A 17,888-nucleotide genomic window follows, 5' to 3' on the forward strand; every position below is an offset into this window, starting at 1 on the left:
CAATGATTTGTTGAACTCCCACTGCTGCACATGAATTCAAAGCTGATTATACCACAATTACATGGTTCTCTACTTACACTCTAAATGTATATTTAATGTCTCAGGTAGTCAGTATTTTGTTGCTCTGTCCCAAGGCAAACATTTCTTATGACAAATTTGTGCATTTTTGGTTGAACAAGATTATTGTCCGTGTCCAAATACCCGTGGGTCTTAAGTAGTAGGACGTTTGAGTATGCAAAAATAGAGTGATTTATTGTATGTGCAATTTCATAATATTACGAATTTGCTGCATGCTAATGAGGAAGAGCATCGTCTTTTCAGGTCCTTGTATGTTTGTCAACTGATAATCAGATAAGGGGAAGCGCCTTGCCAAATGAATGAATGAATGGCAGGAACAAGGCAATGTGGCACATGAGATCATGCATTCTCAGTATCAGTGAGCCTGGTGTGTTATGTGTTGCTTAGTCCATACATTTTTACTAAACAGTAAGTTCTAAATAGTATGTAGTACGATTAGTACACATTATTCAGTTTTGGTAAGTAGTAGGCAAGACAGATTTCTGACACGGCCAATATCATGGCAGTTGGAGGGGAAGAAGTTTCTTACAGTCTGTTAGCAGCTTTTCCCAAACTAGTCAGACTCATGGATACGCTTTACACTTTAGTAAAAACAGCAACTGCAGGTAACACCTTTACGTGGAACCATGAGCCCAGGCTTGAGAACAAGAGCATCAGTGCATGTAAAATAGCACCTGCCAGTCCAAATGTTTTACATCACAAGCTTTACGTTTATTTTACTTGCAGAGGGGCAATCATCTCTGATGTTCCGCACAACTAGATTTATGTATGCCATCTAATAAACGTTGGATCTAATTTCAATATTTAGAGGAACTGCAGACATTTGTATACAGTGGGACATAATGTAAATCTGAACATCTGCTCAGATGATCTGAAAGAAACAACAGGGCCAGGTTTGCTCGGTCATTTGCACCTCACTAAAGTGATCTTTTCCCGAGAACCGGAAACGTGTGAAGGCCACTTGGAGGCAGCGTGTAGGTACTGAAGGTCACACTGGTTTGTTCAGCCACTCACGACTTACCTTTAAACTAGAGCAATACATTTTAACACATTCTGCAACTCTGGGAGCGAGAGGGAGACCATAACAAACAATGCTTTCCTCCCGACACGGCTCGCAGTCGTAAAGCAACATGCAATCTGGGACAGACTCATTGAAGCCGCCGACTGACTGCCAATTCAAGCCACAGAGGAAACAAAGGTGTAAACAGGTGGAACCTCCATAATTTCAAAGCAAAACATTGTGACCTAGCTGGACTTGAATGGGTCTAAAGTGGCCTCATGGCTGCCATTGGTCCAAGATATACACTTTAAAATACACTACAGTATTGGCTGTGAGATACAGGATGCTCTCTGCCTTATTTACTTCATTGACATCATTCAGTGGAATGATATGAGATACATTTTATTTATGCAAAGACTCTTTCCATTTGGTTAAACTGAAGTACATCTACCAACTAAATTCATGTTGACAAAATGTGTTACTATTTGTTTCAGTTGAGCAGAGCAATGTGCTAGAGAGTTGCCTTTCCTACCTAGGCATAGGGACAGGAGATTAAGGCATGATGATGCCAGGGGGGTGGGAGATGGAAAGATCTGTACTAATCTTAACCATCTAGTTACTGATGTAAACATATAACTTAAAGCAGAAAAACAAAGCCTTGCATGTGTTTTGCTCAGTATTATGGTTGTAGTTATTGGTTGTCCTCTTGTTGACAGCTGTGTTCCAGGGAGGCTAATGTGTATAAAGTGACAGTGTGTATGGAGAAAGAGGTCAGCTGTGTTCCATCCCGGCACATAGACCAAACACAGCCATCAGTGACTAATGAAACTGTCCTAGTCAAACACCAGCTCCATACAAGTTTCTGGTACACTTCTGCTTGAACTTTCATGTTTCTTTATTGCTGAATTGTGTTTTCAACACGAAAACATCTAAGGACAAATGGCAGAAGGAAAGATACAGGTGTTTATTCTGATGCCTGTTTTCTTAGGTCTACCAAATGATAGATTTCATCAAACTTTTATTTTATTGCAGACATCAGAACTGCCTTGCAGTAGACAGCAAAATGCAGGCCTGTTTTACTGTCTGAGACAGTTCTAAACCTGCTCTTTGCAGAGACATTTCTAAACAGACACTCTGCACATGATCTTCAGGTCTTCACAATCCCATTTGTTGATTTTGGTTTCTTGGTATTCTGAATGGAATAGTAAATAATGGCTCAATCTGTGAGATCAGCAGATGCATTGGACTACAGCCCACTTCCACAAGACAACAGCCAGAGCCAGTGTGCTGGAACACAGAGCTGTCCTGCAGCTGATTACTACAGGTCCTCTTTGGCCTGCAGCAGGCCCAGACGCTATTCTCCTTCCTCCACTCTCACACATCTGCACTGAATCAAAACATCCTGCCAATTTCCCTCTCTGGAATTGTCATATTTAAGATGATTTCCCACAGAGTTATCGTGCCTTTCGCCCCAACTAGATAAAACAAGACGGTTGTCAAGAAAATGGTGAAGGGTATGCTTCAATTGCATGCTATTATCGTTCTTAGAATGTTCAGACTCAATAAATCACCAGAGGGCAAAGGAAAGTCAACTCAATTTCCCAACTCCTGGACAAGCTGGAGCAGGTAGAAAAACAGTTTTCCAAATCAGGGCTTCAGTTGAGATGAGCCGTTTTGCTTCAGTCCTTGTTAAAAGGTGAAGCCGTTTATGATAACATACCATTCTTGGTTGAAATTCATCCATATCATTGCTCGTGGAAATGCATTTGTCTAGAATAAACGGCAAGCAAACATCATTGTATTTAAATTGTACGTCATACTTATGTTTCTGTCTTACTACTTGTGTGAGTTATGGTAGGATAAATAAAAATGTAAACAAAATATATTACCTTGTTTTAAAAGCAGCACAGTAGGAGCAGCAGCACACTCACAACAATAGGAATTTAGAATTCTCTTCCACATGTCAAATAAAATATCATTGTATTTGTCACATGCTTCGTAAACAACAGGTGTAGACTAACAGTGAAATGCTCACTTAAGGGCCCTTCCCAAAAATGCAGAGAGAAATAAAATAGAGAAAATAGAGAAAAGTGAAAAATGTAATAATAAATACACAATGAGTAACGATAGCTTGGCTATATACACAGGGTACCAGAACCGAGTCGATGTGCAAGGGTAAGAGGTAATAAACAGTAGCAGCAGTGAGTCAAAAAAGTGAGTGCAAAAAGGGTCAATGCAGATTAGTTAAAAAGTTAACCATATAGTTACCTGTACTAACTATTGAGCAGTCTTATGGTTTGGGGGGGAAGAAGCTGTTCAGGGTCCTGTTGGTTCCAGACTTGGTGCATCAGTACCGCTTGCTGTGCGGTAGCAGAGAGAACAGTCTGTGACTAGGGTGGCTGGAGTCTTTGAAAATGTTTATGGCCTTCCTCTGACATCTGCTGGTATAGAGGTCCTGGATAGCAGGGAGCTTGGACCCAGTGTTGCACTGTTGTACTGCACTACCATCTGTAGCACTTTGCACCCGGATGCTAAGCAGTTGCCATACCAAGCAGTGATGCAGCCAGTCAAGATGCTCTCAATGGTGCAGCTATAGAACTTTGAGGATCTGAGGGCCCACGCCAAATCTTTTCAGCCTTTTCAGAAGAAAGAGGCATTGCTGTGCCCTCTTCAAAACTGTGTTGGGGTGTGTGGACCATGATAGATCCTTAGTGATGTGGACACTGAGGAACTTGAAGCTCTCAACCTGCTCCACCCCAGCCCCGTCAATGTGGATGGAGCCGTGCTCGCCCCTCCGTTTCCTGCAGTCCACAATCAGCTCCATTGTCTTGCTGACATTGAGGGAGAGGTTGTCGTCCTGGCACTGACAGGTCTCTGATAGTTGCTGATCAGGCCTACTACAGTCGTGTCGTCAGCAAACTGAATGATGGTGTTGGAGTCCTGCATGGCCACACTGATGTGGGTATACAGGGAGTACAGGGGGGACTAAGCACGATCCCCTGAGGCGCCCCTGTGTTGAAGGTCAATTTTATTTTATACCTTTATTTAACTAGGCAAGTCAGTTAAGAACAAATTCTTATTTTCAATGACGTCCTAGGAACAGTGGGTTAACTGCCTTGTTCAGGGGCAGAACGACAGATTTTTTTTACCTTGTCAGCTCAGGGATTCGATCCCTTTCGGTTACTAGTCCAACGCTCTGACCACTAGGCTACCTGCCACCCCAATGTGGCAGATGTGTTGTTGCCTACCCTCACCACCTGAAGGCAGCCTGTCAGGAAGTCCAGGATGTTGATGTCACATGATAAACTATTGTCTGAATGGTTGATTGATTTTTGAGCCACAGACAACAAAAGAATAATGATCAAGGAGCATGTTCTACTTGTTGGCGAAATCTGGGTAAATTCTCAATAGGGCAAACGTCTGTCCTGTCTTAGTCTCCTCCATCCCCCTCTCCTTCATGACTCGGAAACCAATAACTGGTCACCAACTGGAGTGTCAATTCGTTAAATAGGTGAACGGAGGAGTTTGCTCCTATCCCCGATTGCTCAGGTGTATCCGATCTTGGAAGAGTTTTAAAATCTCCCACACTCCCTTTGAAACGGCTGCTGTTTTCTTGGATGAGAAAAGCATGCAAACATTTATTAAAAACCATATACTTATTTTCTCTGTAAAATGTCTTGCACAACTAGCTACATTTATTATTTTACCACTAAGCACGTGTATTTTGGGATTCCACCTCCTGTAAACGTAATTTGCGGTTGTCATTTGACGCACTAGAGAAGGAGAGTCATTTCATACAAGAGCATTTGTTCCCACGTTTCCTCTCCTCAAATACCTTTGACCTTTTCGAAAAGAACAAGGAGAGGACAGAGGGGAGGACGCCAGGAATCAAGAAAATCGAATTGAGTTTCTCCCCAGGACATTAATTTTGTTCTCCTGCCTGACGCAGTCAGTTCTTCTGCGTTCTTGTCCAGGGTTTGACTTAGAATACGTGGACATCCACAAATACCTAGGTGTCTGGTTAGACTGTAAACTCTCCTTCCAGATTCACATTAAGCATCTCCAATCCAAAATGAAATCTAGAATTGAATATATTGCAACAAAGCATCCTTCACTCATGCTGCCAAACATACCCTCGTAAAACTGACCATCCTACCGATCCTCGACTTCGGTGATGTCATCTATAAAATAGCCTCCAACACTCTACTCAACAAACTGGATGCAGTCTATCACAGTGCCATCCATTTTGTCTCCAAATCCCCATACACTACCCACCACTGCGACCTGTACGCTCTCGTTGGTTGGGCCTCGCTTCATACTTGTCGCCAAACCCACTGGCTACAGGTTGTCTCTGCTAGGTAAAGCCCTGCCTTATCTCAGCTCACTGGTCGCCATAGCAGCACCCACTCGTAGCACACGCTCCAGCAGGTATATCTCACTGGTCACCCCCAAAGCCAATTCCTCCTTTGGTCGCCTTTCCTTCCAGTTCTCTGCTGCCAATGACTGGAACGAACTGCAAAAATCACTGAAGCTGGAGACTCATATCTCCCTCACTAGCTTTAAGCACCAGCTGTGAGAGCAGCTCACAGATCACTGCACCTGTAAACAGCCCATCTATCTACCTCATCCCCATACTGTATTTACTTATTTCTCTTGCTCCTTTGCACCCCAGTATCTCTAATTGCACATTCATCTTCTGCACATCTACCATTCCAGTTTAATTGCTGTATTGTAATTACTTCACCACCATGGCCTGTTTATTGCCCTAACTCCCTTATCTTACCTCATTTGCACTCACTGTATATAGACTTTTTGTTTTCTTTTTTTCTACTGTGTTATTGACTGTATGTTTTGTTTATTCCATGTGTAACTCTGTGTTGTTGTATGCGTCAAATTGCTATGCTTTATCTTGGCCAGGTCACAGTTGCAAATGAGAACTTGTTCTCAACTAGCCTACCTGGTTATTTAAAGATGAAATAAAAAAAATAAAAAAATCAACCCCTACAAAAAAATCCTTCACATTTCCTGTTGCTGTAGGATACATTTCCTGTTGCTGTAGGATACATTTCCTGCTGTAGCAAACTGTCTTCAATTAATCTCCTAAATCTGTAAGGCTGAAATAATTATGACTTTTACACACATTGAGAAATACACAGGTAGGGGTCTCGATTCGTCATCCTACAATTTCAAAACAGCTTTAGTTTTGGGTTTGGTTGTGCCAATGGTAATTCCTCATTATTCCTTTCTCCGATTCAGTTAAAGTATTTGTTTACTTCTCCTTGTATAATCAGGGTCAAGTTAAAGTAATGTGCCATAACGTATTGTAATGATGTAATGACAGTAACTCAGATGACTAAGTCCCTGTCTGCGTCTAAAGCCAAGCCTGGCAGGCCTTAAAAACGTTCAATGTAGCTGTTTCTTTCTCAATATAAAATCATTTCTGGGTAACAATTAAATACCTTACTGTGATGGTTGAAAAATAGCTGTTATTGGCAGAGGTTTGGAACTCTCTTGTTGGTTTATTAACTAATTTACCGCCTGTTTGAGGTCACCAGGCAGGCCAAAACTCCATCCTATCAAAACAGGCTGAAATTTCACGTGGTCTTTTCAAACAGCTCTTTTCCAACAGTCATTGTCATAATTTTCACAGTATTATTCCAACCTCAGTGTGGAAATATATACACTACATGACCAAAAGTATGTATACAGATTTGTCCCTTGGACTGCCAGATTGTGAGGCATGATTCATCACTCCAGAGAATGCATTTCAACTGCTCCAGAGTCCAATGGCGGTGAGCTTTACACCACTCCAGCCAATCGAGGACAGATGATTTTTTACGCACTTCAGCACTCTGCGGTCCCATTCGTTGAGCTTGTGTGGCCTAACACTTTGCACCTAGCTGTTGTTGCTCCTAGACGTTTCCACTTCACAATAACAGCACTTACAGTTGACTGGGCAGCTCTAGCATGGCAGATATTTGACCAACTTGTTGGAAAGGTGGCATCCTATGATGGTGCCACGTTAAGTCACTGAGCTCTTCGGTAAGGCCATTCTACTGCCAATGTTTGTCTATTTTAGATTGGATGGTTGTGTGCTGAATTGTATACACCTGTCAGTAACAGGTGTGACTGAAATAGCCGAATCCACTAACTTGAAGTGGTGTCCACATATTATAGTATATATAAAACACAGGAAACTCATGTTTTTGACTGCACTGGGCCTTAAAGACATGCAAATGTATCTCAGGTTCTAATAGACCACGGTGTCATCCCACCAAACCATCTTCAGAGCGGACACCTAATTGAGATTTACTGGGGCGGCAGGGTAGCCTAGTGGTTACGGTGTTTTAACCGAAAGGTTGCAAGTTTGAATCCCCGAGCTGACAAGGTACAAATCTGTCGTTCTGCCCCTGAACAAGGCAGTTAACCCACTGTTCCTAGGCCGTCATTGAAAATAAGAATTTGTTCTTAACTGACTTGCCTAGTTTTGTTAGAATCCTAGTTGTAGTGTATCACTACGACCCAGCTTCATTCCTGGTCAGGTAGTGTGCTGAGAAAACACCTGACACAGTTATTGCATTAAGTGGCATTGGCCAATGGAATATTTGACCCACCAGTGAAGACTGATGAGGTTACAGCGATCATTCTCTCACACCAATTCATAATCTCCCCTCCTACAGTGTCACCTGGTGTTTTGTGTGTGTGTGTGACGTGTGTGTGTATGTGACGTGTGTGTGTGTGTGTGTGTGTGTGTGTGTGTGTGTGTGTAGTGCCAGCTCCAGGCATAAGCGGTCGCTTAGGGCCCCAGGCTGCTAGTTGAGAGTTATAATAGAATACACAAGATGCATGTTTGAAATGTGGTTGTGAATCAGCAGTTTCTCTTGTTATGTCAGTCACTCAATTAGCCATGTCACCTAACAATTTTTTTGGGATTGGTAAGTTAGTCTTGCCAGCTATCTAAACATGTAGTAATCATGGCCGAATACCGACCGGGCACGCAGGGCATTGATTTAGGTAGTCAATCTCACTCAATCCTTCACATGACATAAGTCATGGTAAAATGTGTAGAATTGCAGGAAATGTACTTTAAAAACTCTTCACCCCACAGCAAAATGGGTGCAATTCTCACCTAGGGCCCCCAAAAGACGAGTGCCGGCCCTGTGTGTGTGTATTTTGTCTGACACTGGCTTTGTTGTCACTGAGACAGACATCTTTCAAGCATGGTGTAACATACTTTACAGTAGGTTCAGTTCTCCAGGAAAGTCTAGTTTCCCCAATGGGAGTATCAGGAGGGGAGAAATCAGAAATGAATGATCACACCCCTGGAATGTTGTGTTGAAACCATTATCACAGACAGATTAACTGATTAGGATAAAACATATTTTGTCTAGCATCTGCCAAACCTTTATGAAGCATTGCAATATACAGTATCTCTTGGTCAGTCACTTTGGGAAAAAAATCTGATAAAAGAAGAGAACAGTCATCAGTCTCAAACAGCATGAAACTATTTCACCTTTATTTAACTAGGCAAGTCAGTTAGGAACAAATTCTTATTTACAATGATGGCCTACCCCAGCCAAACCCAAACCCGAATGATGCTGGGCCAATTGTGCGCCACCCTATGGGACTCCCAATCACGGCCGGTTGTGATACAGCCTGGAATCAAATCAGGGTCTGTAATGACGCCTCTAGCACTGAGATACAGTGCCTTAGACCGCGGTGCCCCTCTGGAGCCCCTAACTATGATAACTACAGTAAATAGCTAACAGAATGGCTACACGGACTATCTTAGCTACCCTTGTATTTTATTTTTACACTCTGTGCACACTCACAGGGCCCTACACACGCACTCACAGGGCCCTACACACGCACTCACAGGGCCCTACACACGCACTCACAGGGCCCTACACACGCACTCACAGGGCCCTACACACGCACTCACAGGGCCCTACACACGCACTCACAGGGCCCTACACACGCACTCACAGGGCCCTACACACTCACTCACAGGGCCCTACACACTCACTCACAGGGCCATACACACTCACTCACAGGGCCATACACACTCACTCACAGGGCCCTACACACTCACTCACAGGGCCCTACACACTCACTCACTCACAGGGCCCTACACAGTCACTCACAGGGCCCTACACACTCACTCACTCACTCACTCACTCACTCACTCACAGGGCCCTACACACTCACTCACTCACTCACAGGGCCCTACACACTCACTCACTCACTCACTCACTCACAGGGCCCTACACACTCACTCACTCACTCACAGGGCCCTACACACTCACTCACTCACTCACAGGGCCCTAGACACGCACTCGCACACCGACACTCACACACACACCCACTCACATACAATCATCATATACGCTGCTGCTACTAGTTTTATCATATACTGCTACTAGTTTTATCCTGATACTAGTCACCTTACCCCTATAAATACAGTACCTACATCTACATCGAGCCAGTATCCCTGCACATTGTAAATATGGTACTAGAACTGACTGACCCTCAATATATTATGCTCACTTACTTTAAAACGTTAAACTTACTCTGGGTCATCAGGGTAAAGACTATTCCCAGTATCCATATGGTTCTTCGTGCTCGTCCCCAAACAGCCCTGCTACAATCTTAGAAAAAAGGGTTAGTCGGCTATCCCCATTGGAGGTAAAACCCTTTTTAAGGGGTTCTACCTGGAACCAAAAAGGGTTCTTCAAAGGATTCTCCTATGGGGACAGCCGAAGAACCCTTTTAAGTTCTAGATATGATCTTTTTTTCTAAGAGTGTATGTATGTCAGGCTCTGCTGTGAGCAGTTCCGCAAGAATGAGCACAGCAACGCACTGAGCAGCACGTCATTCAAAGCCCAGAGGTGGCCCTCAGATAAAGACATCGGGGCCACAGCTCACTCTACTCCCGACGGCTCTGAATGGGAGCTGGGCAGACAGGCTCAGGTTACCAGAGGCACTGTGTGACTTTTACCATATGAATGAAGCAAACGTTTTCAGGGAAGGGGGGGGGGGTTGTTTCCCGAGCTGCAGATGGTGGCTTGTCTTTGTCACCAGGGTCTGGTTGTCAGTCATGCCAGACAGAATTCATTAAATGGACTGCCTCCATTAGAGCTAATGAGTTGTAGGTCAGTGGTTGTGGGTGGGCCGCGCTATTCTGAACTAACAAACCACATCAATGACTGAGTGTAATTCGTCTACAGTGACACAGCAAAAAACGCATGTTTATCGTTGCATGCATGCATATTCAGCATACAGGTTAAGAACCATGGAGCCTTCCACAGAGTCTTAAACAGTATTCTGGTCATGGTGTAACTTTACTACATGGTCTCAAAGATTCAGGGAATGTTATGCAACTGAAAACAAGAAGGGTGTAGCAAAATCTTTCATTAAGATTTCCATATTAGTTTGGCAAAATGTGTCTTCCCCTGTGAGAAAGACAAACATGGCTATTATACACTGAGTGTACAAAACATGAAGAACACCTGCTCATTCCATGACAGACTGACCAGGGGAATCCAGGTGAAAGCTATGATTCCTTATTGATGTCACTTGTTAAATTCACTTCAAATCAATGTAGATGAAGGGGAGAACACAGGATAAAGAAGGATTTTTAAGCCTCAAGACAATTGAGACATGGATTGTGTATGTGTGTCATTGAACTGGGCAAGACAAAATATTTAATTGCCTTTGAAAAGGGTATGGTAGTAGCTGCCATGTGCACCAGTTAGTGGCAAGAATCTCAACGCTGCTGGGTTTTTCAGGCTCAAAAGTTTCCCGTGTGTATCAAGAATGGTCCACCACCCAAAGGACATCCAGCCAACTTGACACAACTGTGGGAAGCATTGGAGTCGACATGGACCAGCATCCCTATGGAATGCTTCCGACACCTTGTAGAGTCCATGCCCGATGAACAGAAGCTGTTCTGAGGGCAGAAGGGGGTGTATCAGGAAGTTGTTTTTAATGTTTTGTCCACTCAGTGTATAGAGTAAAGTAGGATAGAAATCTTTCAAGGTTCAAGGCTATTGAGCTGATGCTGCACTGACAATCTGCATTACTTATGTCTCCTTTCTGACTGTGACTATGCTGATGAACTCGCAGCACAAAGCTGTATTCTGTAGATATTCTCTGGGAAGATATTACAACCATCTCTGCTAAATGCTTTGCCTCTTCATCCAGACATACCGTACATGTGTCTAACCTCAGGAGAACTACTGTCTGGTGTGGTGTGTCTACTGTAGCTGTTGTGTGCCTGTGTTCTGTGTTCTAAAGAGATGAGTATGTGTGTTCCGTGTTCTATAGGGATGAGTATGTGTGTTCTATAGGGATGAGTATGTGTGTTCTATAGGGATGAGTATGTGTGTTCTAAAGAGATGAGTATGTGTGTTCTATAGGGATGAGTATGTGTGTTCTATAGGGATGAGTATGTGTGTTCTAAAGAGATGAGTATGTGTGTTCTATAGGGATGAGTATGTGTGTTCTAAAGGGATGAGTATGTGTGTTCTATAGGGATGAGTATGTGTGTTCTATAGGGATGAGTATATGTGTTCTATAGGGATGAGTATGTGTGTTCTATAGGGATGAGTATGTGTGTTATGTGTTCTATAGGGATGAGTATGTGTGTTCTATAGGGATGAGTATGTGTGTTCTATAGGGATGAGTATGTGTGTTATGTGTTCTATAGGGATGAGTATGTGTGTTATGTGTTCTATAGGGATGAGTATGTGTGTTCTATAGGGATGAGTATGTGTGTTATGTGTTCTATAGGGATGAGTATGTGTGTTCTAAAGAGATGAGTATGTGTGTTCTATAGGGATGAGTATGTGTGTTCTATAGGGATGAGTATGTGTGTTCTATAGGGATGAGTATGTGTGTTCTATAGGGATGAGTATATGTGTTCTATAGGGATGAGTATGTGTGTTCTATAGGGATGAGTATGTGTGTTCTATAGGGATGAGTATGTGTGTTCTATAGGGATGAGTATGTGTTCTGTATGGTTGATTTCTAGTGGCAGTTAGACTGTGTGACAGTAACAAGGTGTTGCTGGAGAGGAGCTGTGTGGTGTGTAACTAGCTCTCTCTCTCTCTGCCCACATGGCTCTGCACCATCCTTACAATACTGCCTCTAGGAAAGGGGGGGTAGAGGGATTACACTGCAATGTATTTACTTTACCAGTCATACTGAGACAAAGGTCTCATTTAGATGAGCCCTGGAATGTATTGGAGATTCCTACGGGAGCGAAACCAAGAGAGGGTTGAGTGTTCTGTTCACAGATCTGAGAAAATGGCTGTGGCGTAGTCAGAGTTTAATACTCAAAGACCAAAATCTAGTTCCCAGTTTTCAGATGGGAAACACTAATACAGACAATACTGCCTCAGCACGTAGGGAATATGTGCTGTTATGTCTCACTGTGGTTCCAAGGAAACCTATTTACTGTTTTCTATAAACCTGTGGATTCCACGCTGTACAATAAAACCCACAGGTCCAACACCGTACCATAAAACCCACAGGTCAAACACCGTACCATAAAACCCACAGGTCCAACACCGTACCATAAAACCCACAGGTCCAACACCGTACCATAAAACTCACAGGTCCAACACCGTACCATAAAACCCACAGGTCAAACACCGTACCATAAAACCCACAGGTCAAACACCGTACCATAAAACCCACAGGTCAAACACCGTACCATAAAACTCACAGGTCAAACACCGTACCATAAAACTCACAGGTCAAACACCGTACCATAAAAACCCACAGGTCAAACACCGTACCATAAAACTCACAGGTCCAACACCGTACAATAAAACCCACAGGTCCAACACCGTACCATAAAACCCACAGGTCCAACACAGTACAATAAAACCCACAGGTCCAACACAGTACAATAAAACCCACAGGTCCAACACAACAATAAAACCCACAGGTCCAACGCCGTACAATAAAACCCACAGGTCCAACGCCGTACCATAAAACCCACAGGTCCAACACAGTACCATAAAACCCACAGGTCCAACACAGTACAATAAAACCCACAGGTCCAACACAGTACAATAAAACCCACAGGTCCAACACAGTACAAAAAACCCACAGGTCCAACACAGTACAATAAAACCCACAGGTCCAACACCGTACCATAAAACCCACAGGTCAAACTCCGTACCATAAAACCCACAGGTCCAACACCGTACCATAAAACCCACAGGTCCAACACAGTACAAAAAACCCACAGGTCCAACACAGTACAATAAAACCCACAGGTCCAACACCGTACAATAAAACCCAACAGGTCCAACTCCGTACAATAAAACCCACAGGTCCAACTCCGTACCATAAAACCCACAGGTCCAACACAGTACAATAAAACCCACAGGTCCAACACAGTACAAAAAACCCACAGGTCCAACTCCGTACCATAAAACCCACAGGTCCAACTCCGTACCATAAAACCCACAGGTCCAACTCCGTACCATAAAACCCACAGGTCCAACTCCGTACCATAAAACCCACAGGTCCAACACAGTACAATAAAACCCACAGGTCCAACACAGTACAATAAAACCCACAGGTCCAACACAGTACAATAAAACCCAACACGTAGCCCATCCTGTGTATCAGGTGTATGTATGTAACGGTGTCATTATAACACACTGGCCTGTCCTGTGTTTAGAGTGGCTTGCTGGACTGCTTTACAAACCCTGTGTATGACACTACAGCGCAGAAGGAAAATCATACTAAATCTCTACCTCGCTTTCCAACCAAGGTGCATGAAGTGAAAGATGAAGCTGAGGATTAAAACTAATATTCACCTAGTTTTGGTAGGACTATCGAAGTGAGCTTGTCAAATGATGTGCTTTGGTCGCATGCCTTCATCTCTCCCTCGGCAGGGGCCAGGGCCGAGCTGGGGGCCACAGAGAGCTAGAAAGACAGGCCTGATGGCAGGAGCCTGGAAGGCAGTCCGCTCTGAACACGTGCTCTAGGAGCCCGCCCCGCCCGGGGCCACAATTCCTGGGGAAGAAACACGGCACAGGTGAGCAAAGCAAGATGGGTGTTCTCGTATCTTCAAACCAATTCAAATTTGAATAACTTTATTTTCAAAAAACCTCTCATGAGAAAAGTGACATGCAAAACTCAATTAAGATCTCTGTGAGAGTGACAATCTCAAAAAAGGTTCACCTGGTCAGAGTACTTTCCCTGGTCAGAGTATTTTCCCTGGTCAGGTGGTCACTATAAAACCTCCTGGTGTAGCGTTAGAGAAAGTACAACACACTAATGACACGTTCACTGCCGCCGCAAGAGTAAACATGTTTTCTATCTGCACAGTACGGGGAAAACACAGGGAGTGAGCTGTGATTACCAGTAAGCAGACAACCACACAGCTGTTGTATCTCTGAATCAATGTATGATACCGCCATCACACTCGGTCTGAGCCATCACACTGAGCCCACATCATATTCCCCAAGCTACCTTTCTCCATGGATGAATAGGACAGAGTTTCTCTCCTATTTTGAAACCAGTCTGCTATATTCTAAGCTCCAAAGAAGTAAAATCCAAGTTTCCAGCCTTTAGGTTCTCAGATGTCAGTAAGTGTCGAGAGGACTTGAACCGGATTTGATCCCAAATGTTGAAGACTGTGTGTGTGTGTGTGTATTAGATCCCTAATGTTGACGTCTGTGTGTGTGTTTGTATTTGATCACTAATGTTCTGTGTGCGTGTGTGTGCGTGTGTGTGTGTGTGAGTACACGTGTGTGTGTGTGTGTGTATTTGATCACTAATGTTGACGTCTGTGTGTGTGTATATATTTGATCACTAATGTTGATGTCTGTGTGTGAGCGTGTGTATTTGATGCTGAAATCTGTGTGTGTGTGTGTACACTTGATACCTAATGTTGACTTCTGCGTGTGTGTGTATTTGATCCCTAATGTTGGTGTGTGTGTGTGTGTGTGTGTGTGTGTGTGTGTGTATTTGATCACTAATGCTGATGTCTGTGTGTGAGCTTGTGTGTGTGTGTATACAGTGGGGCAAAAAAGTATTTAGTCAGCCACCAATTGTGCATGTTCTCCCACTTAAAAAGATGAGAGAGGCCTGTAATTTTCATCATAGGTACACTTCAACTATGACAGACAAAATGAAGAAAAAAATCCAGAAAATCATTTATTTGCAAATTATGGTGGAAAATAAGTATTTGGTCACCTACAAACAAGCAAGATTTCTGGCTCTCACAGACCTGTAACTTCTTCTTTAAGAGACTCCTCTGTCCTCCACTCGTTACCTGTATTAATGGCACCTGTTTGAACTTGTTATCAGTATAAAAGACACCTGTCCACAACCTCACAGTCACACTCCAAACTCCACTATGGCCAAGACCAAAGAGCTGTCAAAGGACACCAGAAACAAAATTGTAGACCTGCACCAGGCTGGGAAGACTGAATCTGCAATAGGTAAGCAGCTTGGTTTGAAGAAATCAACTGTGGGAGCAATTATTAGGAAATGGAAGACATACAAGACCACTGATAATCTCCCTCGATCTAGGACTCCACGCAAGATCTCACCCCGTGGGGTCAAAATGATCACAAGAACGGTGAGCAAAAATCCCAGAACCACACGGGGGGACCTAGTGAATGACCTGCAGAGAGCTGGGACCAAAGTAACAAAGCCTACCATCAGTAACACACTACGCCGCCAGGGACTCAAATCCTGCAGTGCCAGACGTGTCCCCCTGCTTAAGCCAGTACATGTCCAGGCCCGTCTGAAGTTTGCTAGAGAGCATTTGGATGATCTAGAAGAAGATTGGGAGAATGTCATATGGTCAGATGAAACCAAAATATAACTTTTTGGTAAAAACTCAACTCGTCGTGTTTGGAGGACAAAGAATGCTGAGTTGCATCCAAAAAACACCATACCTACTGTGAAGCATGGGGCTGTTTTTCTGCAAAGGGACCAGGACGACTGATAAAGGAAAGAATGAATGGGACCATGTATTGTGAGATTTTGAGTGAAAACCTCCTTCCATCAGCAAGGGCATTGAAGATGAAACGTGGCTGGGTCTTTCAGCATGACAATGATCCCAAGCACACCACCCGGGCAACGAAGGAGTGGCTTCGTAAAAAGCATTTCAAGGTCCTGGAGTGGCCTAGCCAGTTTCCAGATCTCAACCCTCAATCTCAATCTTCGGAGGGAGTTGAAAGTCCGTGTTGCCCAGCAACAGTCCCAAAACATCACTGCTCTAGAGGAGATCTGCATAGAGGAATGGGCCAAAATACCAGCAACAGTGTGTGAAAACCTTGTGAAGACTTACAGAAAACGTTTGACCTCTGTCATTGCAAACAAAGGGTATATAACAAAGTATTGAGAAACTTTTGTTATTGACCAAAAACTTATTTTCCACCATATTTTGCAAATAAATTCATAAAAAATCCTACAATGTGATTTTCTGGATTTTTTTTTCTCATGTTGTCCGTCATCGTTGAAGTGTACCTATGATGCAAATTACAGGCCTCTCATCTTTTTAAGTGGGAGAACTTGCACAATTGGTGGCTGACTAAATACTTTTTTGCCCCACTGTATATTTGAACCCTAATGTTGACGTCTGTGTGTGAGCTTGTGTGTTTATTTGATCCCCAATGTTGACGTCTGTGTGTGTGTATTTGATCACGAATGTTGACGTGTGTGTGTGTATTTGATCCCTAATGTTGACGTGTGTGTGTGTATTTGATCCCTAATGTTGACGTGTATGTATTTGATCCCTAATGTTGATGTCTGTTCGTCAGTGTGTGTGTGTGTGTATTTGCTCACTAATGTTGATGTCTGTGTGTGTGTGTGTGTGTGTGTGTGTGTGTGTGTGTTTGATCCCTAATGTTGACCTCCATATGTGTGTGTATTTGATCCCTAATGTTGACATCTGTGTGTGTGTGTGTGAGCATGTGTGTGTATTTGATCACTAATTTTGATGTCCGTATGTGTGTGTGTATGTGATCACTAATGTTGACGTCTGTGTGTGTGTGTGTGTGTGTATTTGATCACTGGTGTGTGTGTGTGTGTACACTTGGTACCTAATATTGATGTCTCTGTGTGTGTGTGTGTGTGTGTTTGATCCCTAATGTTGACGTCTGTGTGCGTGTTTATATACTTGATCCATATTGTTGATGTCTGTGTGTATTTGATCCCAAATGTTGATGTGTGTGTGTGTGTGTGTATTTGATCCCTAATGTTGACGTCTGTGTGCGTGTTTATATACTTGATCCATATTGTTGATGTGTGTGTATTGATCCCAAATGTTGATGTGTGTGTGTGTGTATTTGATCCCAAATGTTGACGTCTGTGTGTGTGAGCGTGTGTGAATTTAATCCCTAATGTTGATGTGTGTGCTCTTGACCCCTAATGTTGACGTCTGTGAGTGTGTGTGTGTGTGTGTGTGTGTGTTGATCCCAAATGTTGACGTCTGTGTGTGTGTGAATTTAATCCCTAATGTTGATGTGTGTGCTCTTGACCCCTAATGTTGACGTGTGTGTGTGTGTGTGTGTGTGTCTTTGATCCCTAATGTTGATTTGTATTTGATCACTAATATTGACATCTGTGTGTGTGTGTGTGTGTGTACTTGATACCTAATGTTGACGTCTGTGTGTGTGTGTGTATTTGATCCCTAATGTTGACGTGTGTATTTGATCACTAATATTGACATCTGTGTGTGTGTGTGTGTGTGTGTGTACACTTGATACCTAATGTTGACGTGTGTGTGTGTCTGAATTTGATCAATAATGTTGACGTCTGTGTGTGTGAATTT

General features: G+C 43.3%; 1 protein-coding gene across 1 annotated transcript in view; it reads left to right on the top strand.

Annotated features, from left to right (window-relative positions):
- Positions 1-17,888, top strand: part of LOC112221249 (nerve growth factor-like) — a 35,223-nt gene that overhangs the window by 13,562 nt on the left and 3,773 nt on the right. The window contains exon 2 of the mRNA XM_042330805.1: positions 13,993-14,135. The gene's annotated coding sequence lies outside the window, so the exon portion shown is untranslated. The remainder of the gene's footprint in view (positions 1-13,992; positions 14,136-17,888) is intronic.

The sequence above is a fragment of the Oncorhynchus tshawytscha genome, linkage group LG02 (genome assembly GCF_018296145.1).
Source record: "Oncorhynchus tshawytscha isolate Ot180627B linkage group LG02, Otsh_v2.0, whole genome shotgun sequence".
NCBI lineage: Eukaryota > Metazoa > Chordata > Actinopteri > Salmoniformes > Salmonidae > Oncorhynchus > Oncorhynchus tshawytscha.